Source organism: Osmerus mordax, chromosome 9 (genome assembly GCF_038355195.1).
Source record: "Osmerus mordax isolate fOsmMor3 chromosome 9, fOsmMor3.pri, whole genome shotgun sequence".
Lineage (NCBI taxonomy): Eukaryota > Metazoa > Chordata > Actinopteri > Osmeriformes > Osmeridae > Osmerus > Osmerus mordax.
The window spans coordinates 15,798,047-15,822,280 of NC_090058.1; the positions used below are offsets into that span (position 1 = coordinate 15,798,047).

Here is a 24,234-nt window from a genome sequence, read left to right on the forward strand (position 1 = left end):
ACGTCCAGTGTCGCAATCCTCTCTGACCAGTCAGTGGTCTGCAGTGTTTTGGCGTGAGCTTTTTGAAAATGACCCGTTGACCACTTCCTTGAGTAGACTGTATTTTGCAAACGCCACGGGTTTACCAAAACCGAGGCTCAAACCAGGGACCCTGAGATCCTCAGTCTGACTCTCTCCCAACTGATCTATTTGGGCAGACATTTCGAAGCCAGTCAGTAGCATTTCAAAGCCTTGCCAAAGACTAGATAAAGCGATGGAAAAGGTCTCCGAAGAAGGGCTGGTTGGCCCGTATGGGGATCGAACCCACGACCTTGGCGTTATTAGCACCACGCTCTGACCAACTGAGCTAACGGGCCCGAGACACTCTGTACATGGTAGAGCGCTCGCTTAGCATGCGAGAAGTAGCGGGATCGATGCCGGCATTCTCCAATCCCTTTTTCGTCTTTCGGCAGTTTGCCTTTTGAGTACCGCTCCGCTGCACGTTCTGCAGTCCGTCTTCCAACGCAGATAGCGCCCCCTCCATGCAGCCGGTCGTCATCTTCATCGCGACACACACCACTCTACTCGCGCCTTTTTGACAGCATGCACAGGAACGTCTCCAGCTCCTCAATAGACAAGGGGCGTTTTGCGGGTTGACATTTCATCCAATAGCCCCGTGGAGGAAAGCCACGGCCTACCGGTCCACGGCGCTGCTGTGCTGGTGGCTTGTTTGTTCAGTAGCTCGGCTATTTCAATAAGACAGGTTTGTGCAGTACGTCCAGTGTCGCAATCCTCTCTGACCAGTCAGTGGTCTGCAGTGTTTTGGCGTGAGCTTTTTGAAAATGACCCGTTGACCACTTCCTTGAGTAGACTGCATTTTGCAAACGCCACGGGTTTACCAAAACCGAGGCTTAAACCAGGGACCCTGAGATCCTCAGTCTGACTCTCTCCCAACTGAGCTATTTGGGCAGAAGTTTCAAAGCTAGTCAGTAGCATTTCAAAGCCTTGCCACAGACTAGATAAAGCGATGGAAAAGATCTCCGAAGAATGGCTGGTTGGCCCGTATGGGGATCGAACCCACGACCTTGGCGTTATTAGCACCACGCTCTGACCAACTGAGCTAACGGGCCCGAGACACTCTGTACATGGTAGAGCGCTCGCTTAGCATGCGAGAAGTAGCGGGATCGATGCCCGCATTCTCCAATCCCTTTTTCGTCTTTCGGCAGTTTGCCTCCCGAGTACCGCTCCGCTGCACGTTCTGCAGTCCGTCTTCCAACGCAGATAGCGCCCCCTCCATGCAGCCGGTCGCCATCTTCATCGCGACACACACCACTCTACTCGCGCCTTTTTGACAGCATGCACAGGAACGTCTCCAGCTCCTCAATAGACAAGGGGCGTTTTGCGGGTTGACATTTCATCCAATAGCCCCGTGGAGGAAAGCCACGGCCTACCGGTCCACGGCGCTGCTGTGCTGGTGGCTTGTTTGTTCAGTAGCTCGGCTATTTCAATAAGACAGGTTTGTGCAGTACGTCCAGTGTCGCAATCCTCTCTGACCAGTCAGTGGTCTGCAGTGTTTTGGCGTGAGCTTTTTGAAAATGACCCGTTGACCACTTCCTTGAGTAGACTGTATTTTGCAAACGCCACGGGTTTACCAAAACCGAGGCTCAAACCAGGGACCCTGAGATCCTCAGTCTGACTCTCTCCCAACTGATCTATTTGGGCAGACGTTTCGAAGCCAGTCAGTAGCATTTCAAAGCCTTGCCAAAGACTAGATAAAGCGATGGAAAAGGTCTCCGAAGAAGGGCTGGTTGGCCCGTATGGGGATCGAACCCACGACCTTGGCGTTATTAGCACCACGCTCTGACCAACTGAGCTAACGGGCCCGAGACACTCTGTACATGGTAGAGCGCTCGCTTAGCATGCGAGAAGTAGCGGGATCGATGCCGGCATTCTCCAATCCCTTTTTCGTCTTTCGGCAGTTTGCCTTTTGAGTACCGCTCCGCTGCACGTTCTGCAGTCCGTCTTCCAACGCAGATAGCGCCCCCTCCATGCAGCCGGTCGTCATCTTCATCGCGACACACACCACTCTACTCGCGCCTTTTTGACAGCATGCACAGGAACGTCTCCAGCTCCTCAATAGACAAGGGGCGTTTTGCGGGTTGACATTTCATCCAATAGCCCCGTGGAGGAAAGCCACGGCCTACCGGTCCACGGCGCTGCTGTGCTGGTGGCTTGTTTGTTCAGTAGCTCGGCTATTTCAATAAGACAGGTTTGTGCAGTACGTCCAGTGTCGCAATCCTCTCTGACCAGTCAGTGGTCTGCAGTGTTTTGGCGTGAGCTTTTTGAAAATGACCCGTTGACCACTTCCTTGAGTAGACTGTATTTTGCAAACGCCACGGGTTTACCAAAACCGAGGCTCAAACCAGGGACCCTGAGATCCTCAGTCTGACCCTCTCCCAACTGAGCTATTTGGGCAGACGTTTCGAAGCCAGTCAGTAGCATTTCAAAGCCTTGCCACAGACTAGATAAAGCGATGGAAAAGGTCTCCGAAGAAGGGCCGGTTGGCCCGTATGGGGATCGAACCCACGACCTTGGCGTTATTAGCACCACGCTCTGACCAACTTTTTTTTTATCTTTTTATTAGTGTTTTTTCAATTCACAAATTTACAAGACATACTGACATTCACATATGCATAATCACACACAATATCCACCACCAATGACCAAAGGAACAATATTTACAAAAGCAACTCCTTCGTCACCAATTGATTAACATCTTTCCCCCTTCTCCTTCAGAAACTAATGTATTCCCATGCACAAAGAAGGATTTTACATCCACTCCACCATAATTCCAAAGAAGTCCAATGCTTCTCTTCATGAGTGTCTTAAACAAGGGTTTAATCTTTACCTTGCGCCCCTCAAAGTGGGCAAAGTTCCGTCGTAGCACCACAGCATATCTGGCGTGACTTAAAACAAAGTTAATTAAACACAGATTTGTTTTTTTGCTCTTAGCAAACACCCCAAACAAAAACAGAGGCCTCCACCCATCCTCCAAGTCAAACTCCCAACTCCAGTTCTCCACCAACAAGGCCTTGATGAAAACAAAGAAATCAACCAAATCAACACAATCCAAAAAATAATGTAAAAAGCTCTCACGACCACCATTACACACATCACACATTATATTCACCTCATTATTAATAGCATGTAGCACCACGTTTGTGTATATTCTGTTGTGTCTTATCAGAAAGTCATTATTTTCGCATTCAATGGTGTTATATTTGATGTTTAAGTTTGACCAAATTTTCTTCACCTCCATATCCACAAATACTCCACTCCACACCTTCTCCGCCGCTGGCGCCTTGAACATATTAACAATTAACCATCCATATATTTTCTTTACACTCATACTGTCCATCATACATTTCTCGCCATCCTCCATGACATACATCACCGGCATACAGTCATCCCTATGAAACATACATTGTGTTTGCAAGAGAGTAGCCCATTCCAAAGGTATGCTTGACTTGATTTTTTCATATATCTTGCAAACTTCCTCTCTGCTCTCCATTCCCTCCCACTCACACACCGTGTCGTATATACAGTTCCCTCTGAGAAATCCCGGGATGGCCTCATAAACAATGTCCTTCACCTGCTTAATGCCTCCGAAGAAGAACTTGGGCTCATACAAGGTTTTTTGGTTCCACTTGATCTTCTCATTTAAAAACAGAGGCAGATTCACAATCCCAGTTAAAGTCCCACAATCATATTCTACCTTTGGCAGAATCCTTCTCCAAGCCTCCAGCACCTCCCTGTATATCTCTGGTATTCCAACCGTCATTGACTGCTTGAACCCCATGTACCAAGCACTGTCCCCCATCCCTCCCACATCATTAACATATTTCCTTAACAACTCCTTCCACCCATAGTCCCATTGTCCAACCATATATTTTCTCACAGTTTTTATCCTCAGTGCAGTCTTCTTTGTTTCCAAATCCACTAAGTTCAGACCTCCCTCCCACCATTTCCCCACCAGAGTGTTCTTTGCAATTTTAACACCTTTCCCGTCCCACATGAAATCACACACTATTTTATTTAGAGCATTCATAACCCACTCTGGCATGTCAATGACGTTCATCACATATACACACACTGAGAGTAACAAACTATTTACCACAATGACCTTTCCCTTTAAACGCAATCTTCGCCCTCTCCACGATATACATACAGTCCTTATTTTATTAATCACCCCTGTCCAAGTCACATCCCTCGCCTCCCGACTGTCCACTCCTAGATGCACACCCAATACTTTTATATATTTCTCCTCTACCCTTAACCCCACGTCTTCTCTCTCCACCCGTCCTATATACATTATTTCTGACTTGTCCTTATTAATCCTTGCCCCTGACGCTTGTCCATATTTCTCCACCAGCTCTAGCACCCTTTTCACACTTTCCCCATCCCTCACTGTGATTGTGGTATCATCGGCATACTGGTTGACTACACATATCCCCCCATATGGCAGCCCAATCCCTGTCACCCCCTGGTCCCTCTTAATCAGTGTGGCCAGAGGCTCTGCACAGATGGCATATAATAGTGAGCTTTTTGAAAATGACCCGTTGACCACTTCCTTGAGTAGGGCTCTGGAATGGCAGGAAAACACTGAGCTTTTCGTGGAACATCTGCATGTACATCTCCTTCGCCACACAAACCCCTTGGGATCGTATGACGAATCCCTCTGAGAAATACAGTCCTCCGCTCCACCAACTGAGCTGTCAAAGGGTGAGCGAGCGAGTGGGAGGCTTTATTTGCGAGGAAGGCCCCATTCTCACTCCCGTTCAGATAAAAAAGAAGAAAGCCTTTGCTGACGCACCACTCTTTTAAGTCTCTCCCTGGTGGTCTAGTGGCTGGTTTCGATTCCCGGTCAGGGAACTTTAAGGTCCAGTGGAAACCTTTGACTAGCTGCGTCCTGCAACGTGGTCCTCATCTTTGACAGCGAGCAGAGGAAGCCAAGCTCTCCCTGGTGGTCTAGTGGCTAGGATTCGGCGCTCTCACCGCCGCGGCCTGGGTTCGATTCCCGGTCAGGGAATCTGTTTTTAGACTGCCATCAGAGTCCAAGAAGCTGGAAAATCTCTTCATTCTGGTGCCTTGAGAGCCTTTGCTGCATGTTGGGCATACCTTTCTAAGGTGGCTTTCGACCCCACCTTAAAGCACCTAGTCGAAGAGAAAACGGAAGCCTGAGCCCGTCTGGTCCGATGAAGCAAGGCGCCGTGGCTTAGTTGGTCAAAGCGCCTGTCTAGTAAACAGGAGATCCTGAGTTCAAATCTCAGCGGTGCCTCTTTAGGCGCAGGTGTCAGCTCAATTTTGCATCCTTTGTCTCAAAGTCAGGCGTGCAACGGAGACAAAGGTTGCGCGCCACAAGTCACGCTCTGTGGTTTGAACACACAGCTCACACAGGGCCTAGAACGCTGGACCCTTGCTCCTTCCATTGTTTCCTCAAAGTCAGGTACATAAGAGAGACCAATTTGGCCCGCTTCATCCCACGCTGCCACGCGGTTTGAACAGCCTTCGCCCGAACAGGGACTTGAACCCTGGACCCTCAGATTAAAAGTCTGATGCTCTGCCGACTGAGTTATCCGGGCTCTGGGGTGGCAGGAAACACTGAGCTTTTCGTGGAACATCTGCATGTACATCTCCTTCGCCACACAAACCCCGAGGGATGGTATGGCGAATCCCTCGCAAGCATGCCGGTGCACCTTCGACACAAAGAGCCTCTTTAAACGGTACTCTCAGCGCACTTTGCGGCACAACGGTTGCACATCAGACGCCAGGTCAGAACGTTGCCTCTTGAGCTCACAACTAGGCCTCGTGGCACAACGGTAGCGCGTCTGACTTGGTAGCGTCTTTTACTTACCTGGCAAAATCAAGCTCTGATTGCTTCCTCAGAGTGAGGCATGCCACCAACGCACCTCGCCCAAACAGGGACCTGATGCTGCCAGGGTTGAAAAGGTAGACGTCAAGCGGGTAAATCGTCGGGGGCTCTGTGGCGCAATGGATAGCGCATTGGACTTCTAGGCAGGGGGAGGAAAAGCCATTCAAAGGTTGTGGGTTCGAGTCCCACCAGAGTCGTTCTCTTTTTTCCCCAAACTCCCCGTCGACGGCTCACGGGAAGAGTTATTTGTACGGCCGCTCCTCCTCTTCTTCGTGGGAGTTTTGGCACTCGTCTCCCAGCGTTTCCTTCCATTTTCCGGTCCTATTTCTGTAAAAACAGGGTCTCTGTGGCGCAATTGGCTAGCGCGTTCGGCTGTTAACCGAAAGGATGGTGGTTCGAGCCCACCCAGGGACGAATGTGTTCTTGTTTGCCCCTGTTGTGGGTCTTGCCAGTGTGACAATGAGCTGTACCGCCGTCGGAGCTGGAAAATCTCGGAAAAATACAGTCCTCCGCTCCACCAACTAAGCTGTCAAAGGGTGAGCGAGCGAGCGAGTTGGAGGCTTTATTTGCGAGGAAGGCATGCGATGCCCCATTCTCACTCCCGTTCAGGTACAAAAGAAGAAAGCCTTTGCTGACGCACCACTCTTTTAAGTCTCTCCCTGGTGGTCTAGTGGCTGGTTTCGATTCCCGGTCAGGGGGAACTTTAAGGTCCAGTGGAAACCTTTGACTAGCTGCGTCCTGCAACGTGGTCCTCATCTTTGACAGCGAGCAGAGGAAGCCAAGCTCTCCCTGGTGGTCTAGTGGCTAGGATTCGGAGCTCTCACCGCCGTGGCCCGGGTTCGATTCCCGGTCAGGGAATCTGTTTTTAGACCGCCATCAGAGTCCAAGAAGCTGGAAAATCTCTTCATTCTGGTGCCTTGAGAGCCTTTGCTGCATGTTGGGCATACCTTTCTAAGGTGGCTTTCCACCCCACCTTAAAGCACCTAGTCGAAGAGAAAACGGAAGCCTGAGCCCGTCTGGTCCGATGAAGCAAGGCGCCGTGGCTTAGTTGGTCAAAGCGCCTGTCTAGTAAACAGGAGATCCTGAGTTCAAATCTCAGCGGTGCCTCTTTAGGCGCAGGTGTCAGCTCAATTTAGCATCCTTTGTCTCAAAGTCAGGCGTGCAACGGAGACAAAGGCTGCGCGCCACAAGTCACGCTCTGTGGTTTGAACACACAGCTCACACAGGGCCTAGAACGCTGGACCCTTGCTCCTTCCATTGTTTCCTCAAAGTCAGGTACATAAGAGAGACCAATTTGGCCCACTTCATCCCACGCTGCCACGCGGTTTGAACAGCCTTCGCCCGAACAGGGACTTGAACCCTGGACCCTCAGATTAAAAGTCTGATGCTCTGCCGACTGAGCTATCCGGGCTCTGGGGTGGCAGGAAACACTGAGCATTTCGTGGAACATCTGCATGTACATCTCCTTCGCCACACAAACCCCGAGGGATGGTATGGCGAATCCCTCGCAAGCATGCCGGTGCACCTTCGACACAAAGAGCCTCTTTAAACGGTACTCTCAGCGCGCTTTGCGGCACAACGGTTGCACATCAGACGCCAGGTCAGAACGTTGCCTCTTGAGCTCACAACTAGGCCTCGTGGCACAACGGTAGCGCGTCTGACTTGGTAGCGTCTTTTACTTACCTGGCAAAATCAAGCTCTGATTGCTTCCTCAGAGTGAGGCATGCCACCAACGCACCTCGCCCAAACAGGGACCTGATGCTGCCAGGGTTCAAAAGGTAGACGTCAAGCGGCTAAATCGTCGGGGGCTCTGTGGCGCAATGGATAGCGCTTTGGACTTCTAGGCAGGGGGAGGAAAAGCCATTCAAAGGTTGTGGGTTCGAGTCCCACCAGAGTCGTTCTCTTTTTTCCCCAAACTCCCCGTCGACGGCTCACGGGAAGAGTTATTTGTACGGCCGCTCCTCCTCTTCTTCGTGGGAGTTTTGGCACTCGTCTCCCAGCGTTTCCTTCCATTTTCCGGTCCTATTTCTGTAAAAACAGGGTCTCTGTGGCGCAATTGGCTAGCGCGTTCGGCTGTTAACCGAAAGGATGGTGGTTCGAGCCCACCCAGGGACGAATGTGTTCTTGTTTGCCCCTGTTGTGGGTCTTGCCAGTGTGACAATGAGCTGTACCGCCGTCGGAGCTGGAAAATCTCGGAAAAATACAGTCCTCCGCTCCACCAACTGAGCTGTCAAAGGGTGAGCGAGCGAGCGAGCGAGTGGGAGGCTTTATTTGCGAGGAAGGCGTGCGATGCCCCATTCTCACTCCCGTTCAGGTACAAAAGAAGAAAGCCTTTGCTGACGCACCACTCTTTTAAGTCTCTCCCTGGTGGTCTAGTGGCTGGTTTCGATTCCCGGTCAGGGAACTTTAAGGTCCAGTGGAAACCTTTGACAAGCTGCGCCCTGCAACGTGGTCCTCATCTTTGACAGCGAGCAGAGGAAGCCAAGCTCTCCCTGGTGGTCTAGTGGCTAGGATTCGGCGCTCTCACCGCCGCGGCCCGGGTTCGATTCCCGGTCAGGGAATCTGTTTTTAGACCGCCATCAGAGTCCAAGAAGCTGGAAAATCTCTTCATTCTGGTGCCTTGAGAGCCTTTGCTGCATGTTGGGCATACCTTTCTAAGGTGGCTTTCGACCCCACCTTAAAGCACCTAGTCGAAGAGAAAACGGAAGCCTGAGCCCGTCTGGTCCGATGAAGCAAGGCGCCGTGGCTTAGTTGGTCAAAGCGCCTGTCTAGTAAACAGGAGATCCTGAGTTCAAATCTCAGCGGTGCCTCTTTAGGCGCAGGTGTCAGCTCAATTTTGCATCCTTTGTCTCAAAGTCAGGCGTGCAACGGAGACAAAGGTTGCGCGCCACAAGTCACGCTCTGTGGTTTGAACACACAGCTCACACAGGGCCTAGAACGCTGGACCCTTGCTCCTTCCATTGTTTCCTCAAAGTCAGGTACATAAGAGAGACCAATTTGGACCGCTTCATCCCACGCTGCCACGCGGTTTGAACAGCCTTCGCCCGAACAGGGACTTGAACCCTGGACCCTCAGATTAAAAGTCTGATGCTCTGCCGACTGAGCTATCCGGGCTCTGGGGTGGCAGGAAACACTGAGCTTTTCGTGGAACATCTGCATGTACATCTCCTTCACCACACAAACCCCGAGGGATGGTATGGCGAATCCCTCGCAAGCATGCCGGTGCACCTTCGACACAAAGAGCCTCTTTAAACGGTACTCTCAGCGCGCTTTGCGGCACAACGGTTGCACATCAGACGCCAGGTCAGAACGTTGCCTCTTGAGCTCACAACTAGGCCTCGTGGCACAACGGTAGCGCGTCTGACTTGGTAGCGTCGTTTACTTACCTGGCAAAATCAAACTCTGATTGCTTCCTCAGAGTGAGGCATGCCACCAACGCACCTCGCCCAAACAGGGACCTGATGCTGCCAGGGTTCAAAAGGTAGACGTCAAGCGGGTAAATCGTCGGGGGCTCTGTGGCGCAATGGATAGCGCATTGGACTTCTAGGCAGGGGGAGGAAAAGCCATTCAAAGGTTGTGGGTTCGAGTCCCACCAGAGTCGTTCTCTTTTTTCCCCAAACTCCCCGTCGACGGCTCACGGGAAGAGTTATTTGTACGGCCGCTCCTCCTCTTCTTCGTGGGAGTTTTGGCACTCGTCTCCCAGCGTTTCCTTCCATTTTCCGGTCCTATTTCTGTAAAAACAGGGTCTCTGTGGCGCAATTGGCTAGCGCGTTCGGCTGTTAACCGAAAGGATGGTGGTTCGAGCCCACCCAGGGACGAATGTGTTCTTGTTTGCCCCTGTTGTGGGTCTTGCCAGTGTGACAATGAGCTGTACCGCCGTCGGAGCTGGAAAATCTCGGAAAAATACAGTCCTCCGCTCCACCAACTGAGCTGTCAAAGGGTGAGCGAGCGAGCGAGCGAGCGGGAGGCTTTATTTGCGAGGAAGGCATGCGATGCCCCATTCTCACTCCCGTTCAGGTACAAAAGAAGAAAGCCTTTGCTGACGCACCACTCTTTTAAGTCTCTCCCTGGCGGTCTAGTGGCTGGTTTCGATTCCCGGTCAGGGGGAACTTTAAGGTCCAGTGGAAACCTTTGACTAGCTGCGTCCTGCAACGTGGTCCTCATCTTTGACAGCGAGCAGAGGAAGCCAAGCTCTCCCTGGTGGTCTAGTGGCTAGGATTCGGCGCTCTCACCGCCGCGGCCCGGGTTCGATTCCCGGTCAGGGAATCTGTTTTTAGACCGCCATCAGAGTCCAAGAAGCTGGAAAATCTCTTCATTCTGGTGCCTTGAGAGCCTTTGCTGCATGTTGGGCATACCTTTCTAAGGTGGCTTTCGACCCCACCTTAAAGCACCTAGTCGAAGAGAAAACGGAAGCCTGAGCCCGTCTGGTCCGATGAAGCAAGGCGCCGTGGCTTAGTTGGTCAAAGCGCCTGTCTAGTAAACAGGAGATCCTGAGTTCAAATCTCAGCGGTGCCTCTTTAGGCGCAGGTGTCAGCTCAATTTTGCATCCTTTGTCTCAAAGTCAGGCGTGCAACGGAGACAAAGGTTGCGCGCCACAAGTCACGCTCTGTGGTTTGAACACACAGCTCACACAGGGCCTAGAACGCTGGACCCTTGCTCCTTCCATTGTTTCCTCAAAGTCAGGTACATAAGAGAGACCAATTTGGCCCGCTTCATCCCACGCTGCCACGCGGTTTGAACAGCCTTCGCCCGAACAGGGACTTGAACCCTGGACCCTCAGATTAAAAGTCTGATGCTCTGCCGACTGAGCTATCCGGGCTCTGGGGTGGCAGGAAACACTGAGCTTTTCGTGGAACATCTGCATGTACATCTCCTTCGCCACACAAACCCCGAGGGATGGTATGGCGAATCCCTCGCAAGCATGCCGGTGCACCTTCGACACAAAGAGCCTCTTTAATCGGTACTCTCAGCGCGCTTTGCGGCACAACGGTTGCACATCAGACGCCAGGTCAGAACGTTGCCTCTTGAGCTCACAACTAGGCCTCGTGGCACAACGGTAGCGCGTCTGACTTGGTAGCGTCTTTTACTTACCTGGCAAAATCAAGCTCTGATTGCTTCCTCAGAGTGAGGCATGCCACCAACGCACCTCGCCCAAACAGGGACCTGATGCTGCCAGGGTTGAAAAGGTAGACGTCAAGCGGGTACATCGTCGGGGGCTCTGTGGCGCAATGGATAGCGCATTGGACTTCTAGGCAGGGGGAGGAAAAGCCATTCAAAGGTTGTGGGTTCGAGTCCCACCAGAGTCGTTCTCTTTTTTCCCCAAACTCCCCGTCGACGGCTCACGGGAAGAGTTATTTGTACGGCCGCTCCTCCTCTTCTTCGTGGGAGTTTTGGCACTCGTCTCCCAGCGTTTCCTTCCATTTTCCGGTCCTATTTCTGTAAAAACAGGGTCTCTGTGGCGCAATTGGCTAGCGCGTTCGGCTGTTAACCGAAAGGATGGTGGTTCGAGCCCACCCAGGGACGAATGTGTTCTTGTTTGCCCCTGTTGTGGGTCTTGCCAGTGTGACAATGAGCTGTACCGCCGTCGGAGCTGGAAAATCTCGGAAAAATACAGTCCTCCGCTCCACCAACTGAGCTGTCAAAGGGTGAGCGAGCGAGCGAGCGAGCGGGAGGCTTTATTTGCGAGGAAGGCATGCGATGCCCCATTCTCACTCCCGTTCAGGTACAAAAGAAGAAAGCCTTTGCTGACGCACCACTCTTTTAAGTCTCTCCCTGGTGGTCTAGTGGCTGGTTTCGATTCCCGGTCAGGGGGAACTTTAAGGTCCAGTGGAAACCTTTGACTAGCTGCGTCCTGCAACGTGGTCCTCATCTTTGACAGCGAGCAGAGGAAGCCAAGCTCTCCCTGGTGGTCTAGTGGCTAGGATTCGGCGCTCTCACCGCCGCGGCCCGGGTTCGATTCCCGGTCAGGGAATCTGTTTTTAGACCGCCATCAGAGTCCAAGAAGCTGGAAAATCTCTTCATTCTGGTGCCTTGAGAGCCTTTGCTGCATGTTGGGCATACCTTTCTAAGGTGGCTTTCGACCCCACCTTAAAGCACCTAGTCGAAGAGAAAACGGAAGCCTGAGCCCGTCTGGTCCGATGAAGCAAGGCGCCGTGGCTTAGTTGGTCAAAGCGCCTGTCTAGTAAACAGGAGATCCTGAGTTCAAATCTCAGCGGTGCCTCTTTAGGCGCAGGTGTCAGCTCAATTTTGCATCCTTTGTCTCAAAGTCAGGCGTGCAACGGAGACAAAGGTTGCGCGCCACAAGTCACGCTCTGTGGTTTGAACACACAGCTCACACAGGGCCTAGAACGCTGGACCCTTGCTCCTTCCATTGTTTCCTCAAAGTCAGGTACATAAGAGAGACCAATTTGGCCCGCTTCATCCCACGCTGCCACGCGGTTTGAACAGCCTTCGCCCGAACAGGGACTTGAACCCTGGACCCTCAGATTAAAAGTCTGATGCTCTGCCGACTGAGCTATCCGGGCTCTGGGGTGGCAGGAAACACTGAGCTTTTCGTGGAACATCTGCATGTACATCTCCTTCGCCACACAAACCCCGAGGGATGGTATGGCGAATCCCTCGCAAGCATGCCGGTGCACCTTCGACACAAAGAGCCTCTTTAATCGGTACTCTCAGCGCGCTTTGCGGCACAACGGTTGCACATCAGACGCCAGGTCAGAACGTTGCCTCTTGAGCTCACAACTAGGCCTCGTGGCACAACGGTAGCGCGTCTGACTTGGTAGCGTCTTTTACTTACCTGGCAAAATCAAGCTCTGATTGCTTCCTCAGAGTGAGGCATGCCACCAACGCACCTCGCCCAAACAGGGACCTGATGCTGCCAGGGTTGAAAAGGTAGACGTCAAGCGGGTACATCGTCGGGGGCTCTGTGGCGCAATGGATAGCGCATTGGACTTCTAGGCAGGGGGAGGAAAAGCCATTCAAAGGTTGTGGGTTCGAGTCCCACCAGAGTCGTTCTCTTTTTTCCCCAAACTCCCCGTCGACGGCTCACGGGAAGAGTTATTTGTACGGCCGCTCCTCCTCTTCTTCGTGGGAGTTTTGGCACTCGTCTCCCAGCGTTTCCTTCCATTTTCCGGTCCTATTTCTGTAAAAACAGGGTCTCTGTGGCGCAATTGGCTAGCGCGTTCGGCTGTTAACCGAAAGGATGGTGGTTCGAGCCCACCCAGGGACGAATGTGTTCTTGTTTGCCCCTGTTGTGGGTCTTGCCAGTGTGACAATGAGCTGTACCGCCGTCGGAGCTGGAAAATCTCGGAAAAATACAGTCCTCCGCTCCACCAACTGAGCTGTCAAAGGGTGAGCGAGCGAGCGAGCGAGCGGGAGGCTTTATTTGCGAGGAAGGCATGCGATGCCCCATTCTCACTCCCGTTCAGGTACAAAAGAAGAAAGCCTTTGCTGACGCACCACTCTTTTAAGTCTCTCCCTGGTGGTCTAGTGGCTGGTTTCGATTCCCGGTCAGGGGGAACTTTAAGGTCCAGTGGAAACCTTTGACTAGCTGCGTCCTGCAACGTGGTCCTCATCTTTGACAGCGAGCAGAGGAAGCCAAGCTCTCCCTGGTGGTCTAGTGGCTAGGATTCGGCGCTCTCACCGCCGCGGCCCGGGTTCGATTCCCGGTCAGGGAATCTGTTTTTAGACCGCCATCAGAGTCCAAGAAGCTGGAAAATCTCTTCATTCTGGTGCCTTGAGAGCCTTTGCTGCATGTTGGGCATACCTTTCTAAGGTGGCTTTCGACCCCACCTTAAAGCACCTAGTCGAAGAGAAAACGGAAGCCTGAGCCCGTCTGGTCCGATGAAGCAAGGCGCCGTGGCTTAGTTGGTCAAAGCGCCTGTCTAGTAAACAGGAGATCCTGAGTTCAAATCTCAGCGGTGCCTCTTTAGGCGCAGGTGTCAGCTCAATTTTGCATCCTTTGTCTCAAAGTCAGGCGTGCAACGGAGACAAAGGTTGCGCGCCACAAGTCACGCTCTGTGGTTTGAACACACAGCTCACACAGGGCCTAGAACGCTGGACCCTTGCTCCTTCCATTGTTTCCTCAAAGTCAGGTACATAAGAGAGACCAATTTGGCCCGCTTCATCCCACGCTGCCACGCGGTTTGAACAGCCTTCGCCCGAACAGGGACTTGAACCCTGGACCCTCAGATTAAAAGTCTGATGCTCTGCCGACTGAGCTATCCGGGCTCTGGGGTGGCAGGAAACACTGAGCTTTTCGTGGAACATCTGCATGTACATCTCCTTCGCCACACAAACCCCGAGGGATGGTGTGGCGAATCCCTCGCAAGCATGCCGGTGCACCTTCGACACAAAGAGCCTCTTTAATCGGTACTCTCAGCGCGCTTTGCGGCACAACGGTTGCACATCAGACGCCAGGTCAGAACGTTGCCTCTTGAGCTCACAACTAGGCCTCGTGGCACAACGGTAGCGCGTCTGACTTGGTAGCGTCTTTTACTTACCTGGCAAAATCAAGCTCTGATTGCTTCCTCAGAGTGAGGCATGCCACCAACGCACCTCGCCCAAACAGGGACCTGATGCTGCCAGGGTTGAAAAGGTAGACGTCAAGCGGGTAAATCGTCGGGGGCTCTGTGGCGCAATGGATAGCGCATTGGACTTCTAGGCAGGGGGAGGAAAAGCCATTCAAAGGTTGTGGGTTCGAGTCCCACCAGAGTCGTTCTCTTTTTTCCCCAAACTCCCCGTCGACGGCTCACGGGAAGAGTTATTTGTACGGCCGCTCCTCCTCTTCTTCGTGGGAGTTTTGGCACTCGTCTCCCAGCGTTTCCTTCCATTTTCCGGTCCTATTTCTGTAAAAACAGGGTCTCTGTGGCGCAATTGGCTAGCGCGTTCGGCTGTTAACCGAAAGGATGGTGGTTCGAGCCCACCCAGGGACGAATGTGTTCTTGTTTGCCCCTGTTGTGGGTCTTGCCAGTGTGACAATGAGCTGTACCGCCGTCGGAGCTGGAAAATCTCGGAAAAATACAGTCCTCCGCTCCACCAACTGAGCTGTCAAAGGGTGAGCGAGCGAGCGAGCGAGCGAGCGGGAGGCTTTATTTGCGAGGAAGGCATGCGATGCCCCATTCTCACTCCCGTTCAGGTACAAAAGAAGAAAGCCTTTGCTGACGCACCACTCTTTTAAGTCTCTCCCTGGTGGTCTAGTGGCTGGTTTCGATTCCCGGTCAGGGGGAACTTTAAGGTCCAGTGGAAACCTTTGACTAGCTGCGTCCTGCAACGTGGTCCTCATCTTTGACAGCGAGCAGAGGAAGCCAAGCTCTCCCTGGTGGTCTAGTGGCTAGGATTCGGCGCTCTCACCGCTGCGGCCCGGGTTCGATTCCCGGTCAGGGAATCTGTTTTTAAACCGCCATCAGAGTCCAAGAAGCTGGAAAATCCCTTCATTCTGGTGCCTTGAGAGCCTTTGCTGCATGTTGGGCATACCTTTCTAAGGTGGCTTTCGACCCCACCTTAAAGCACCTAGTCGAAGAGAAAACGGAAGCCTGAGCCCGTCTGGTCCGATGAAGCAAGGCGCCGTGGCTTAGTTGGTCAAAGCGCCTGTCTAGTAAACAGGAGATCCTGAGTTCAAATCTCAGCGGTGCCTCTTTAGGCGCAGGTGTCAGCTCAATTTTGCATCCTTTGTCTCAAAGTCAGGCGTGCAACGGAGACAAAGGTTGCGCGCCACAAGTCACGCTCTGTGGTTTGAACACACAGCTCACACAGGGCCTAGAACGCTGGACCCTTGCTCCTTCCATTGTTTCCTCAAAGTCAGGTACATAAGAGAGACCAATTTGGCCCGCTTCATCCCACGCTGCCACGCGGTTTGAACAGCCTTCGCCCGAACAGGGACTTGAACCCTGGACCCTCAGATTAAAAGTCTGATGCTCTGCCGACTGAGCTATCCGGGCTCTGGGGTGGCAGGAAACACTGAGCTTTTCGTGGAACATCTGCATGTACATCTCCTTCGCCACACAAACCCCGAGGGATGGTATGGCGAATCCCTCGCAAGCATGCCGGTGCACCTTCGACACAAAGAGCCTCTTTAATCGGTACTCTCAGCGCGCTTTGCGGCACAACGGTTGCACATCAGACGCCAGGTCAGAACGTTGCCTCTTGAGCTCACAACTAGGCCTCGTGGCACAACGGTAGCGCGTCTGACTTGGTAGCGTCTTTTACTTACCTGGCAAAATCAAGCTCTGATTGCTTCCTCAGAGTGAGGCATGCCACCAACGCACCTCGCCCAAACAGGGACCTGATGCTGCCAGGGTTGAAAAGGTAGACGTCAAGCGGGTAAATCGTCGGGGGCTCTGTGGCGCAATGGATAGCGCATTGGACTTCTAGGCAGGGGGAGGAAAAGCCATTCAAAGGTTGTGGGTTCGAGTCCCACCAGAGTCGTTCTCTTTTTTCCCCAAACTCCCCGTCGACGGCTCACGGGAAGAGTTATTTGTACGGCCGCTCCTCCTCTTCTTCGTGGGAGTTTTGGCACTCGTCTCCCAGCGTTTCCTTCCATTTTCCGGTCCTATTTCTGTAAAAACAGGGTCTCTGTGGCGCAATTGGCTAGCGCGTTCGGCTGTTAACCGAAAGGATGGTGGTTCGAGCCCACCCAGGGACGAATGTGTTCTTGTTTGCCCCTGTTGTGGGTCTTGCCAGTGTGACAATGAGCTGTACCGCCGTCGGAGCTGGAAAATCTCGGAAAAATACAGTCCTCCGCTCCACCAACTGAGCTGTCAAAGGGTGAGCGAGCGAGCGAGCGGGAGGCTTTATTTGCGAGGAAGGCATGCGATGCCCCATTCTCACTCCCGTTCAGGTACAAAAGAAGAAAGCCTTTGCTGACGCACCACTCTTTTAAGTCTCTCCCTGGTGGTCTAGTGGCTGGTTTCGATTCCCGGTCAGGGGGAACTTTAAGGTCCAGTGGAAACCTTTGACTAGCTGCGTCCTGCAACGTGGTCCTCATCTTTGACAGCGAGCAGAGGAAGCCAAGCTCTCCCTGGTGGTCTAGTGGCTAGGATTCGGCGCTCTCACCGCCGCGGCCCGGGTTCGATTCCCGGTCAGGGAATCTGTTTTTAGACCGCCATCAGAGTCCAAGAAGCTGGAAAATCTCTTCATTCTGGTGCCTTGAGAGCCTTTGCTGCATGTTGGGCATACCTTTCTAAGGTGGCTTTCGACCCCACCTTAAAGCACCTAGTCGAAGAGAAAACGGAAGCCTGAGCCCGTCTGGTCCGATGAAGCAAGGCGCCGTGGCTTAGTTGGTCAAAGCGCCTGTCTAGTAAACAGGAGATCCTGAGTTCAAATCTCAGCGGTGCCTCTTTAGGCGCAGGTGTCAGCTCAATTTTGCATCCTTTGTCTCAAAGTCAGGCGTGCAACGGAGACAAAGGTTGCGCGCCACAAGTCACGCTCTGTGGTTTGAACACACAGCTCACACAGGGCCTAGAACGCTGGACCCTTGCTCCTTCCATTGTTTCCTCAAAGTCAGGTACATAAGAGAGACCAATTTGGCCCGCTTCATCCCACGCTGCCACGCGGTTTGAACAGCCTTCGCCCGAACAGGGACTTGAACCCTGGACCCTCAGATTAAAAGTCTGATGCTCTGCCGACTGAGCTATCCGGGCTCTGGGGTGGCAGGAAACACTGAGCTTTTCGTGGAACATCTGCATGTACATCTCCTTCGCCACACAAACCCCGAGGGATGGTATGGCGAATCCCTCGCAAGCATGCCGGTGCACCTTCGACACAAAGAGCCTCTTTAAACGGTACTCTCAGCGCGCTTTGCGGCACAACGGTTGCACATCAGACGCCAGGTCAGAACGTTGCCTCTTGAGCTCACAACTAGGCCTCGTGGCACAACGGTAGCGCGTCTGACTTGGTAGCGTCGTTTACTTACCTGGCAAAATCAAGCTCTGATTGCTTCCTCAGAGTGAGGCATGCCACCAACGCACCTCGCCCAAACAGGGACCTGATGCTGCCAGGGTTGAAAAGGTAGACGTCAAGCGGGTAAATCGTCGGGGGCTCTGTGGCGCAATGGATAGCGCATTGGACTTCTAGGCAGGGGGAGGAAAAGCCATTCAAAGGTTGTGGGTTCGAGTCCCACCAGAGTCGTTCTCTTTTTTCCCCAAACTCCCCGTCGACGGCTCACGGGAAGAGTTATTTGTACGGCCGCTCCTCCTCTTCTTCGTGGGAGTTTTGGCACTCGTCTCCCAGCGTTTCCTTCCATTTTCCGGTCCTATTTCTGTAAAAACAGGGTCTCTGTGGCGCAATTGGCTAGCGCGTTCGGCTGTTAACCGAAAGGATGGTGGTTCGAGCCCACCCAGGGACGAATGTGTTCTTGTTTGCCCCTGTTGTGGGTCTTGCCAGTGTGACAATGAGCTGTACCGCCGTCGGAGCTGGAAAATCTCGGAAAAATACAGTCCTCCGCTCCACCAACTGAGCTGTCAAAGGGTGAGCGAGCGAGCGAGCGAGCGAGTGGGAGGCTTTATTTGCGAGGAAGGCGTGCGATGCCCCATTCTCACTCCCGTTCAGGTACAAAAGAAGAAAGCCTTTGCTGACGCACCACTCTTTTAAGTCTCTCCCTGGTGGTCTAGTGGCTGGTTTCGATTCCCGGTCAGGGAACTTTAAGGTCCAGTGGAAACCTTTGACAAGCTGCGTCCTGCAACGTGGTCCTCATCTTTGACAGCGAGCAGAGGAAGCCAAGCTCTCCCTGGTGGTCTAGTGGCTAGGATTCGGCGCTCTCACCGCCGCGGCCCGGGTTCGATTCCCGGTCAGGGAATCTGTTTTTAGACCGCCATCAGAGTCCAAGAAGCTGGAAAATCTCTTCATTCTGGTGCCTTGAGAGCCTTTGCTGCATGTTGGGCATACCTTTCTAAGGTGGCTTTCGACCCCACCTTAAAGCACCTAGTCGAAGAGAAAACGGAAGCCTGAGCCCGTCTGGTCCGATGAAGCAAGGCGCCGTGGCTTAGTTGGTCAAAGCGCCTGTCTAGTAAACAGGAGATCCTGAGTTCAAATCTCAGCGGTGCCTCTTTAGGCGCAGGTGTCAGCTCAATTTAGCATCCTTTGTCTCAAAGTCAGGCGTGCAACGGAGACAAAGGTTGCGCGCCACAAGTCACGCTCTGTGGTTTGAACACACAGCTCACACAGGGCCTAGAACGCTGGACCCTTGCTCCTTCCATTGTTTCCTCAAAGTCAGGTACATAAGAGAGACCAATTTGGCCCGCTTCATCCCACGCTGCCACGCGGTTTGAACAGCCTTCGCCCGAACAGGGACTTGAACCCTGGACCCTCAGATTAAAAGTCTGATGCTCTGCCGACTGAGCTATCCGGGCTGTGGGGTGGCAGGAAACACTGAGCTTTTCGTGGAACATCTGCATGTACATCTCCTTCGCCACACAAACCCCGAGGGATGGTATGGCGAATCCCTCGCAAGCATGCCGGTGCACCTTCGACACAAAGAGCCTCTTTAATCGGTACTCTCAGCGCGCTTTGCGGCACAACGGTTGCACATCAGACGCCAGGTCAGAACGTTGCCTCTTGAGCTCACAACTAGGCCTCGTGGCACAACGGTAGCGCGTCTGACTTGGTAGCGTCTTTTACTTACCTGGCAAAATCAAGCTCTGATTGCTTCCTCAGAGTGAGGCATGCCACCAACGCACCTCGCCCAAACAGGGACCTGATGCTGCCAGGGTTGAAAAGGTAGACGTCAAGCGGGTAAATCGTCGGGGGCTCTGTGGCGCAATGGATAGCGCATTGGACTTCTAGGCAGGGGGAGGAAAAGCCATTCAAAGGTTGTGGGTTCGAGTCCCACCAGAGTCGTTCTCTTTTTTCCCCAAACTCCCCGTCGACGGCTCACGGGAAGAGTTATTTGTACGGCCGCTCCTCCTCTTCTTCGTGGGAGTTTTGGCACTCGTCTCCCAGCGTTTCCTTCCATTTTCCGGTCCTATTTCTGTAAAAACAGGGTCTCTGTGGCGCAATTGGCTAGCGCGTTCGGCTGTTAACCGAAAGGATGGTGGTTCGAGCCCACCCAGGGACGAATGTGTTCTTGTTTGCCCCTGTTGTGGGTCTTGCCAGTGTGACAATGAGCTGTACCGCCGTCGGAGCTGGAAAATCTCGGAAAAATACAGTCCTCCGCTCCACCAACTGAGCTGTCAAAGGGTGAGCGAGCGAGCGAGCGAGCGAGCGGGAGGCTTTATTTGCGAGGAAGGCGTGCGATGCCCCATTCTCACTCCCGTTCAGGTACAAAAGAAGAAAGCCTTTGCTGACGCACCACTCTTTTAAGTCTCTCCCTGGTGGTCTAGTGGCTGGTTTCGATTCCCGGTCAGGGGGAACTTTAAGGTCCAGTGGAAACCTTTGACTAGCTGCGTCCTGCAACGTGGTCCTCATCTTTGACAGCGAGCAGAGGAAGCCAAGCTCTCCCTGGTGGTCTAGTGGCTAGGATTCGGCGCTCTCACCGCCGCGGCCCGGGTTCGATTCCCGGTCAGGGAATCTGTTTTTAAACCGCCATCAGAGTCCAAGAAGCTGGAAAATCCCTTCATTCTGGTGCCTTGAGAGCCTTTGCTGCATGTTGGGCATACCTTTCTAAGGTGGCTTTCGACCCCACCTTAAAGCACCTAGTCGAAGAGAAAACGGAAGCCTGAGCCCGTCTGGTCCGATGAAGCAAGGCGCCGTGGCTTAGTTGGTCAAAGCGCCTGTCTAGTAAACAGGAGATCCTGAGTTCAAATCTCAGCGGTGCCTCTTTAGGCGCAGGTGTCAGCTCAATTTTGCATCCTTTGTCTCAAAGTCAGGCGTGCAACGGAGACAAAGGTTGCGCGCCACAAGTCACGCTCTGTGGTTTGAACACACAGCTCACACAGGGCCTAGAACGCTGGACCCTTACTCCTTCCATTGTTTCCTCAAAGTCAGGTACATAAGAGAGACCAATTTGGCCCGCTTCATCCCACGCTGCCACGCGGTTTGAACAGCCTTCGCCCGAACAGGGACTTGAACCCTGGACCCTCAGATTAAAAGTCTGATGCTCTGCCGACTGAGCTATCCGGGCTCTGGGGTGGCAGGAAACACTGAGCTTTTCGTGGAACATCTGCATGTACATCTCCTTCGCCACACAAACCCCGAGGGATGGTATGGCGAATCCCTCGCAAGCATGCCGGTGCACCTTCGACACAAAGAGCCTCTTTAATCGGTACTCTCAGCGCGCTTTGCGGCACAACGGTTGCACATCAGACGCCAGGTCAGAACGTTGCCTCTTGAGCTCACAACTAGGCCTCGTGGCACAACGGTAGCGCGTCTGACTTGGTAGCGTCTTTTACTTACCTGGCAAAATCAAGCTCTGATTGCTTCCTCAGAGTGAGGCATGCCACCAACGCACCTCGCCCAAACAGGGACCTGATGCTGCCAGGGTTGAAAAGGTAGACGTCAAGCGGGTAAATCGTCGGGGGCTCTGTGGCGCAATGGATAGCGCATTGGACTTCTAGGCAGGGGGAGGAAAAGCCATTCAAAGGTTGTGGGTTCGAGTCCCACCAGAGTCGTTCTCTTTTTTCCCCAAACTCCCCGTCGACGGCTCACGGGAAGAGTTATTTGTACGGCCGCTCCTCCTCTTCTTCGTGGGAGTTTTGGCACTCGTCTCCCAGCGTTTCCTTCCATTTTCCGGTCCTATTTCTGTAAAAACAGGGTCTCTGTGGCGCAATTGGCTAGCGCGTTCGGCTGTTAACCGAAAGGATGGTGGTTCGAGCCCACCCAGGGACGAATGTGTTCTTGTTTGCCCCTGTTGTGGGTCTTGCCAGTGTGACAATGAGCTGTACCGCCGTCGGAGCTGGAAAATCTCGGAAAAATACAGTCCTCCGCTCCACCAACTGAGCTGTCAAAGGGTGAGCGAGCGAGCGAGCGAGTGGGAGGCTTTATTTGCGAGGAAGGCGTGCGATGCCCCATTCTCACTCCCGTTCAGGTACAAAAGAAGAAAGCCTTTGCTGACGCACCACTCTTTTAAGTCTCTCCCTGGTGGTCTAGTGGCTGGTTTCGATTCCCGGTCAGGGAACTTTAAGGTCCAGTGGAAACCTTTGACAAGCTGCGCCCTGCAACGTGGTCCTCATCTTTGACAGCGAGCAGAGGAAGCCAAGCTCTCCCTGGTGGTCTAGTGGCTAGGATTCGGCGCTCTCACCGCCGCGGCCCGGGTTCGATTCCCGGTCAGGGAATCTGTTTTTAGACCGCCATCAGAGTCCAAGAAGCTGGAAAATCTCTTCATTCTGGTGCCTTGAGAGCCTTTGCTGCATGTTGGGCATACCTTTCTAAGGTGGCTTTCGACCCCACCTTAAAGCACCTAGTCGAAGAGAAAACGGAAGCCTGAGCCCGTCTGGTCCGATGAAGCAAGGCGCCGTGGCTTAGTTGGTCAAAGCGCCTGTCTAGTAAACAGGAGATCCTGAGTTCAAATCTCAGCGGTGCCTCTTTAGGCGCAGGTGTCAGCTCAATTTTGCATCCTTTGTCTCAAAGTCAGGCGTGCAACGGAGACAAAGGTTGCGCGCCACAAGTCACGCTCTGTGGTTTGAACACACAGCTCACACAGGGCCTAGAACGCTGGACCCTTGCTCCTTCCATTGTTTCCTCAAAGTCAGGTACATAAGAGAGACCAATTTGGACCGCTTCATCCCACGCTGCCACGCGGTTTGAACAGCCTTCGCCCGAACAGGGACTTGAACCCTGGACCCTCAGATTAAAAGTCTGATGCTCTGCCGACTGAGCTATCCGGGCTCTGGGGTGGCAGGAAACACTGAGCTTTTCGTGGAACATCTGCATGTACATCTCCTTCACCACACAAACCCCGAGGGATGGTATGGCGAATCCCTCGCAAGCATGCCGGTGCACCTTCGACACAAAGAGCCTCTTTAAACGGTACTCTCAGCGCGCTTTGCGGCACAACGGTTGCACATCAGACGCCAGGTCAGAACGTTGCCTCTTGAGCTCACAACTAGGCCTCGTGGCACAACGGTAGCGCGTCTGACTTGGTAGCGTCGTTTACTTACCTGGCAAAATCAAACTCTGATTGCTTCCTCAGAGTGAGGCATGCCACCAACGCACCTCGCCCAAACAGGGACCTGATGCTGCCAGGGTTCAAAAGGTAGACGTCAAGCGGGTAAATCGTCGGGGGCTCTGTGGCGCAATGGATAGCGCATTGGACTTCTAGGCAGGGGGAGGAAAAGCCATTCAAAGGTTGTGGGTTCGAGTCCCACCAGAGTCGTTCTCTTTTTTCCCCAAACTCCCCGTCGACGGCTCACGGGAAGAGTTATTTGTACGGCCGCTCCTCCTCTTCTTCGTGGGAGTTTTGGCACTCGTCTCCCAGCGTTTCCTTCCATTTTCCGGTCCTATTTCTGTAAAAACAGGGTCTCTGTGGCGCAATTGGCTAGCGCGTTCGGCTGTTAACCGAAAGGATGGTGGTTCGAGCCCACCCAGGGACGAATGTGTTCTTGTTTGCCCCTGTTGTGGGTCTTGCCAGTGTGACAATGAGCTGTACCGCCGTCGGAGCTGGAAAATCTCGGAAAAATACAGTCCTCCGCTCCACCAACTGAGCTGTCAAAGGGTGAGCGAGCGAGCGAGCGAGCGGGAGGCTTTATTTGCGAGGAAGGCATGCGATGCCCCATTCTCACTCCCGTTCAGGTACAAAAGAAGAAAGCCTTTGCTGACGCACCACTCTTTTAAGTCTCTCCCTGGTGGTCTAGTGGCTGGTTTCGATTCCCGGTCAGGGGGAACTTTAAGGTCCAGTGGAAACCTTTGACTAGCTGCGTCCTGCAACGTGGTCCTCATCTTTGACAGCGAGCAGAGGAAGCCAAGCTCTCCCTGGTGGTCTAGTGGCTAGGATTCGGCGCTCTCACCGCCGCGGCCCGGGTTCGATTCCCGGTCAGGGAATCTGTTTTTAGACCGCCATCAGAGTCCAAGAAGCTGGAAAATCTCTTCATTCTGGTGCCTTGAGAGCCTTTGCTGCATGTTGGGCATACCTTTCTAAGGTGGCTTTCGACCCCACCTTAAAGCACCTAGTCGAAGAGAAAACGGAAGCCTGAGCCCGTCTGGTCCGATGAAGCAAGGCGCCGTGGCTTAGTTGGTCAAAGCGCCTGTCTAGTAAACAGGAGATCCTGAGTTCAAATCTCAGCGGTGCCTCTTTAGGCGCAGGTGTCAGCTCAATTTAGCATCCTTTGTCTCAAAGTCAGGCGTGCAACGGAGACAAAGGTTGCGCGCCACAAGTCACGCTCTGTGGTTTGAACACACAGCTCACACAGGGCCTAGAACGCTGGACCCTTGCTCCTTCCATTGTTTCCTCAAAG

General features: G+C 53.1%; 38 non-coding genes across 38 annotated transcripts; 25 read left to right on the forward strand and 13 right to left on the reverse strand.

Annotated features, from left to right (window-relative positions):
- Positions 1-282: 282 nt before the first annotated feature.
- Positions 283-356, reverse strand: trnai-aau (transfer RNA isoleucine (anticodon AAU)). Its single transcript has one exon. It is a non-coding gene; the product is annotated as a tRNA-Ile (tRNA).
- A 679-nt stretch (positions 357-1,035) lies between these two features.
- On the reverse strand, positions 1,036-1,109 carry trnai-aau (transfer RNA isoleucine (anticodon AAU)). The gene has a single exon. It is a non-coding gene; the product is annotated as a tRNA-Ile (tRNA).
- Positions 1,110-1,788: 679 nt separating this feature from the next.
- Positions 1,789-1,862, reverse strand: trnai-aau (transfer RNA isoleucine (anticodon AAU)). Its single transcript has one exon. It is a non-coding gene; the product is annotated as a tRNA-Ile (tRNA).
- Positions 1,863-6,016: 4,154 nt separating this feature from the next.
- trnar-ucu (transfer RNA arginine (anticodon UCU)) lies at positions 6,017-6,108 on the forward strand. Its single transcript is given in 2 exon segments — positions 6,017-6,053; positions 6,073-6,108. It is a non-coding gene; the product is annotated as a tRNA-Arg (tRNA).
- A 1,141-nt stretch (positions 6,109-7,249) lies between these two features.
- Positions 7,250-7,322, reverse strand: trnak-uuu (transfer RNA lysine (anticodon UUU)). Its single transcript has one exon. It is a non-coding gene; the product is annotated as a tRNA-Lys (tRNA).
- Positions 7,323-7,717: 395 nt separating this feature from the next.
- trnar-ucu (transfer RNA arginine (anticodon UCU)) lies at positions 7,718-7,809 on the forward strand. The gene is given in 2 exon segments: positions 7,718-7,754; positions 7,774-7,809. It is a non-coding gene; the product is annotated as a tRNA-Arg (tRNA).
- An 838-nt stretch (positions 7,810-8,647) lies between these two features.
- On the forward strand, positions 8,648-8,721 carry trnat-agu (transfer RNA threonine (anticodon AGU)). Its single transcript has one exon. It is a non-coding gene; the product is annotated as a tRNA-Thr (tRNA).
- Positions 8,722-8,952: 231 nt separating this feature from the next.
- On the reverse strand, positions 8,953-9,025 carry trnak-uuu (transfer RNA lysine (anticodon UUU)). The gene has a single exon. It is a non-coding gene; the product is annotated as a tRNA-Lys (tRNA).
- A 395-nt stretch (positions 9,026-9,420) lies between these two features.
- On the forward strand, positions 9,421-9,512 carry trnar-ucu (transfer RNA arginine (anticodon UCU)). Its single transcript is given in 2 exon segments — positions 9,421-9,457; positions 9,477-9,512. It is a non-coding gene; the product is annotated as a tRNA-Arg (tRNA).
- Positions 9,513-10,352: 840 nt separating this feature from the next.
- On the forward strand, positions 10,353-10,426 carry trnat-agu (transfer RNA threonine (anticodon AGU)). Its single transcript has one exon. It is a non-coding gene; the product is annotated as a tRNA-Thr (tRNA).
- A 231-nt stretch (positions 10,427-10,657) lies between these two features.
- trnak-uuu (transfer RNA lysine (anticodon UUU)) lies at positions 10,658-10,730 on the reverse strand. Its single transcript has one exon. It is a non-coding gene; the product is annotated as a tRNA-Lys (tRNA).
- A 395-nt stretch (positions 10,731-11,125) lies between these two features.
- On the forward strand, positions 11,126-11,217 carry trnar-ucu (transfer RNA arginine (anticodon UCU)). Its single transcript is given in 2 exon segments — positions 11,126-11,162; positions 11,182-11,217. It is a non-coding gene; the product is annotated as a tRNA-Arg (tRNA).
- Positions 11,218-12,057: 840 nt separating this feature from the next.
- Positions 12,058-12,131, forward strand: trnat-agu (transfer RNA threonine (anticodon AGU)). Its single transcript has one exon. It is a non-coding gene; the product is annotated as a tRNA-Thr (tRNA).
- A 231-nt stretch (positions 12,132-12,362) lies between these two features.
- On the reverse strand, positions 12,363-12,435 carry trnak-uuu (transfer RNA lysine (anticodon UUU)). The gene has a single exon. It is a non-coding gene; the product is annotated as a tRNA-Lys (tRNA).
- A 395-nt stretch (positions 12,436-12,830) lies between these two features.
- trnar-ucu (transfer RNA arginine (anticodon UCU)) lies at positions 12,831-12,922 on the forward strand. The gene is given in 2 exon segments: positions 12,831-12,867; positions 12,887-12,922. It is a non-coding gene; the product is annotated as a tRNA-Arg (tRNA).
- An 840-nt stretch (positions 12,923-13,762) lies between these two features.
- trnat-agu (transfer RNA threonine (anticodon AGU)) lies at positions 13,763-13,836 on the forward strand. Its single transcript has one exon. It is a non-coding gene; the product is annotated as a tRNA-Thr (tRNA).
- Positions 13,837-14,067: 231 nt separating this feature from the next.
- On the reverse strand, positions 14,068-14,140 carry trnak-uuu (transfer RNA lysine (anticodon UUU)). The gene has a single exon. It is a non-coding gene; the product is annotated as a tRNA-Lys (tRNA).
- A 395-nt stretch (positions 14,141-14,535) lies between these two features.
- Positions 14,536-14,627, forward strand: trnar-ucu (transfer RNA arginine (anticodon UCU)). The gene is given in 2 exon segments: positions 14,536-14,572; positions 14,592-14,627. It is a non-coding gene; the product is annotated as a tRNA-Arg (tRNA).
- Positions 14,628-15,471: 844 nt separating this feature from the next.
- Positions 15,472-15,545, forward strand: trnat-agu (transfer RNA threonine (anticodon AGU)). Its single transcript has one exon. It is a non-coding gene; the product is annotated as a tRNA-Thr (tRNA).
- Positions 15,546-15,776: 231 nt separating this feature from the next.
- Positions 15,777-15,849, reverse strand: trnak-uuu (transfer RNA lysine (anticodon UUU)). The gene has a single exon. It is a non-coding gene; the product is annotated as a tRNA-Lys (tRNA).
- Positions 15,850-16,244: 395 nt separating this feature from the next.
- Positions 16,245-16,336, forward strand: trnar-ucu (transfer RNA arginine (anticodon UCU)). Its single transcript is given in 2 exon segments — positions 16,245-16,281; positions 16,301-16,336. It is a non-coding gene; the product is annotated as a tRNA-Arg (tRNA).
- Positions 16,337-17,172: 836 nt separating this feature from the next.
- On the forward strand, positions 17,173-17,246 carry trnat-agu (transfer RNA threonine (anticodon AGU)). The gene has a single exon. It is a non-coding gene; the product is annotated as a tRNA-Thr (tRNA).
- A 231-nt stretch (positions 17,247-17,477) lies between these two features.
- trnak-uuu (transfer RNA lysine (anticodon UUU)) lies at positions 17,478-17,550 on the reverse strand. The gene has a single exon. It is a non-coding gene; the product is annotated as a tRNA-Lys (tRNA).
- A 395-nt stretch (positions 17,551-17,945) lies between these two features.
- trnar-ucu (transfer RNA arginine (anticodon UCU)) lies at positions 17,946-18,037 on the forward strand. Its single transcript is given in 2 exon segments — positions 17,946-17,982; positions 18,002-18,037. It is a non-coding gene; the product is annotated as a tRNA-Arg (tRNA).
- Positions 18,038-18,879: 842 nt separating this feature from the next.
- Positions 18,880-18,953, forward strand: trnat-agu (transfer RNA threonine (anticodon AGU)). The gene has a single exon. It is a non-coding gene; the product is annotated as a tRNA-Thr (tRNA).
- A 231-nt stretch (positions 18,954-19,184) lies between these two features.
- trnak-uuu (transfer RNA lysine (anticodon UUU)) lies at positions 19,185-19,257 on the reverse strand. Its single transcript has one exon. It is a non-coding gene; the product is annotated as a tRNA-Lys (tRNA).
- A 395-nt stretch (positions 19,258-19,652) lies between these two features.
- trnar-ucu (transfer RNA arginine (anticodon UCU)) lies at positions 19,653-19,744 on the forward strand. The gene is given in 2 exon segments: positions 19,653-19,689; positions 19,709-19,744. It is a non-coding gene; the product is annotated as a tRNA-Arg (tRNA).
- Positions 19,745-20,588: 844 nt separating this feature from the next.
- Positions 20,589-20,662, forward strand: trnat-agu (transfer RNA threonine (anticodon AGU)). Its single transcript has one exon. It is a non-coding gene; the product is annotated as a tRNA-Thr (tRNA).
- A 231-nt stretch (positions 20,663-20,893) lies between these two features.
- Positions 20,894-20,966, reverse strand: trnak-uuu (transfer RNA lysine (anticodon UUU)). The gene has a single exon. It is a non-coding gene; the product is annotated as a tRNA-Lys (tRNA).
- Positions 20,967-21,361: 395 nt separating this feature from the next.
- On the forward strand, positions 21,362-21,453 carry trnar-ucu (transfer RNA arginine (anticodon UCU)). Its single transcript is given in 2 exon segments — positions 21,362-21,398; positions 21,418-21,453. It is a non-coding gene; the product is annotated as a tRNA-Arg (tRNA).
- A 143-nt stretch (positions 21,454-21,596) lies between these two features.
- Positions 21,597-21,670, forward strand: trnan-guu (transfer RNA asparagine (anticodon GUU)). Its single transcript has one exon. It is a non-coding gene; the product is annotated as a tRNA-Asn (tRNA).
- Positions 21,671-22,044: 374 nt separating this feature from the next.
- On the forward strand, positions 22,045-22,116 carry trnae-cuc (transfer RNA glutamic acid (anticodon CUC)). The gene has a single exon. It is a non-coding gene; the product is annotated as a tRNA-Glu (tRNA).
- A 175-nt stretch (positions 22,117-22,291) lies between these two features.
- Positions 22,292-22,365, forward strand: trnat-agu (transfer RNA threonine (anticodon AGU)). Its single transcript has one exon. It is a non-coding gene; the product is annotated as a tRNA-Thr (tRNA).
- Positions 22,366-22,596: 231 nt separating this feature from the next.
- Positions 22,597-22,669, reverse strand: trnak-uuu (transfer RNA lysine (anticodon UUU)). The gene has a single exon. It is a non-coding gene; the product is annotated as a tRNA-Lys (tRNA).
- Positions 22,670-23,064: 395 nt separating this feature from the next.
- Positions 23,065-23,156, forward strand: trnar-ucu (transfer RNA arginine (anticodon UCU)). The gene is given in 2 exon segments: positions 23,065-23,101; positions 23,121-23,156. It is a non-coding gene; the product is annotated as a tRNA-Arg (tRNA).
- Positions 23,157-23,299: 143 nt separating this feature from the next.
- Positions 23,300-23,373, forward strand: trnan-guu (transfer RNA asparagine (anticodon GUU)). Its single transcript has one exon. It is a non-coding gene; the product is annotated as a tRNA-Asn (tRNA).
- Positions 23,374-23,749: 376 nt separating this feature from the next.
- trnae-cuc (transfer RNA glutamic acid (anticodon CUC)) lies at positions 23,750-23,821 on the forward strand. Its single transcript has one exon. It is a non-coding gene; the product is annotated as a tRNA-Glu (tRNA).
- Positions 23,822-23,996: 175 nt separating this feature from the next.
- Positions 23,997-24,070, forward strand: trnat-agu (transfer RNA threonine (anticodon AGU)). Its single transcript has one exon. It is a non-coding gene; the product is annotated as a tRNA-Thr (tRNA).
- The last annotated feature ends 164 nt before the right edge of the window (positions 24,071-24,234 follow it).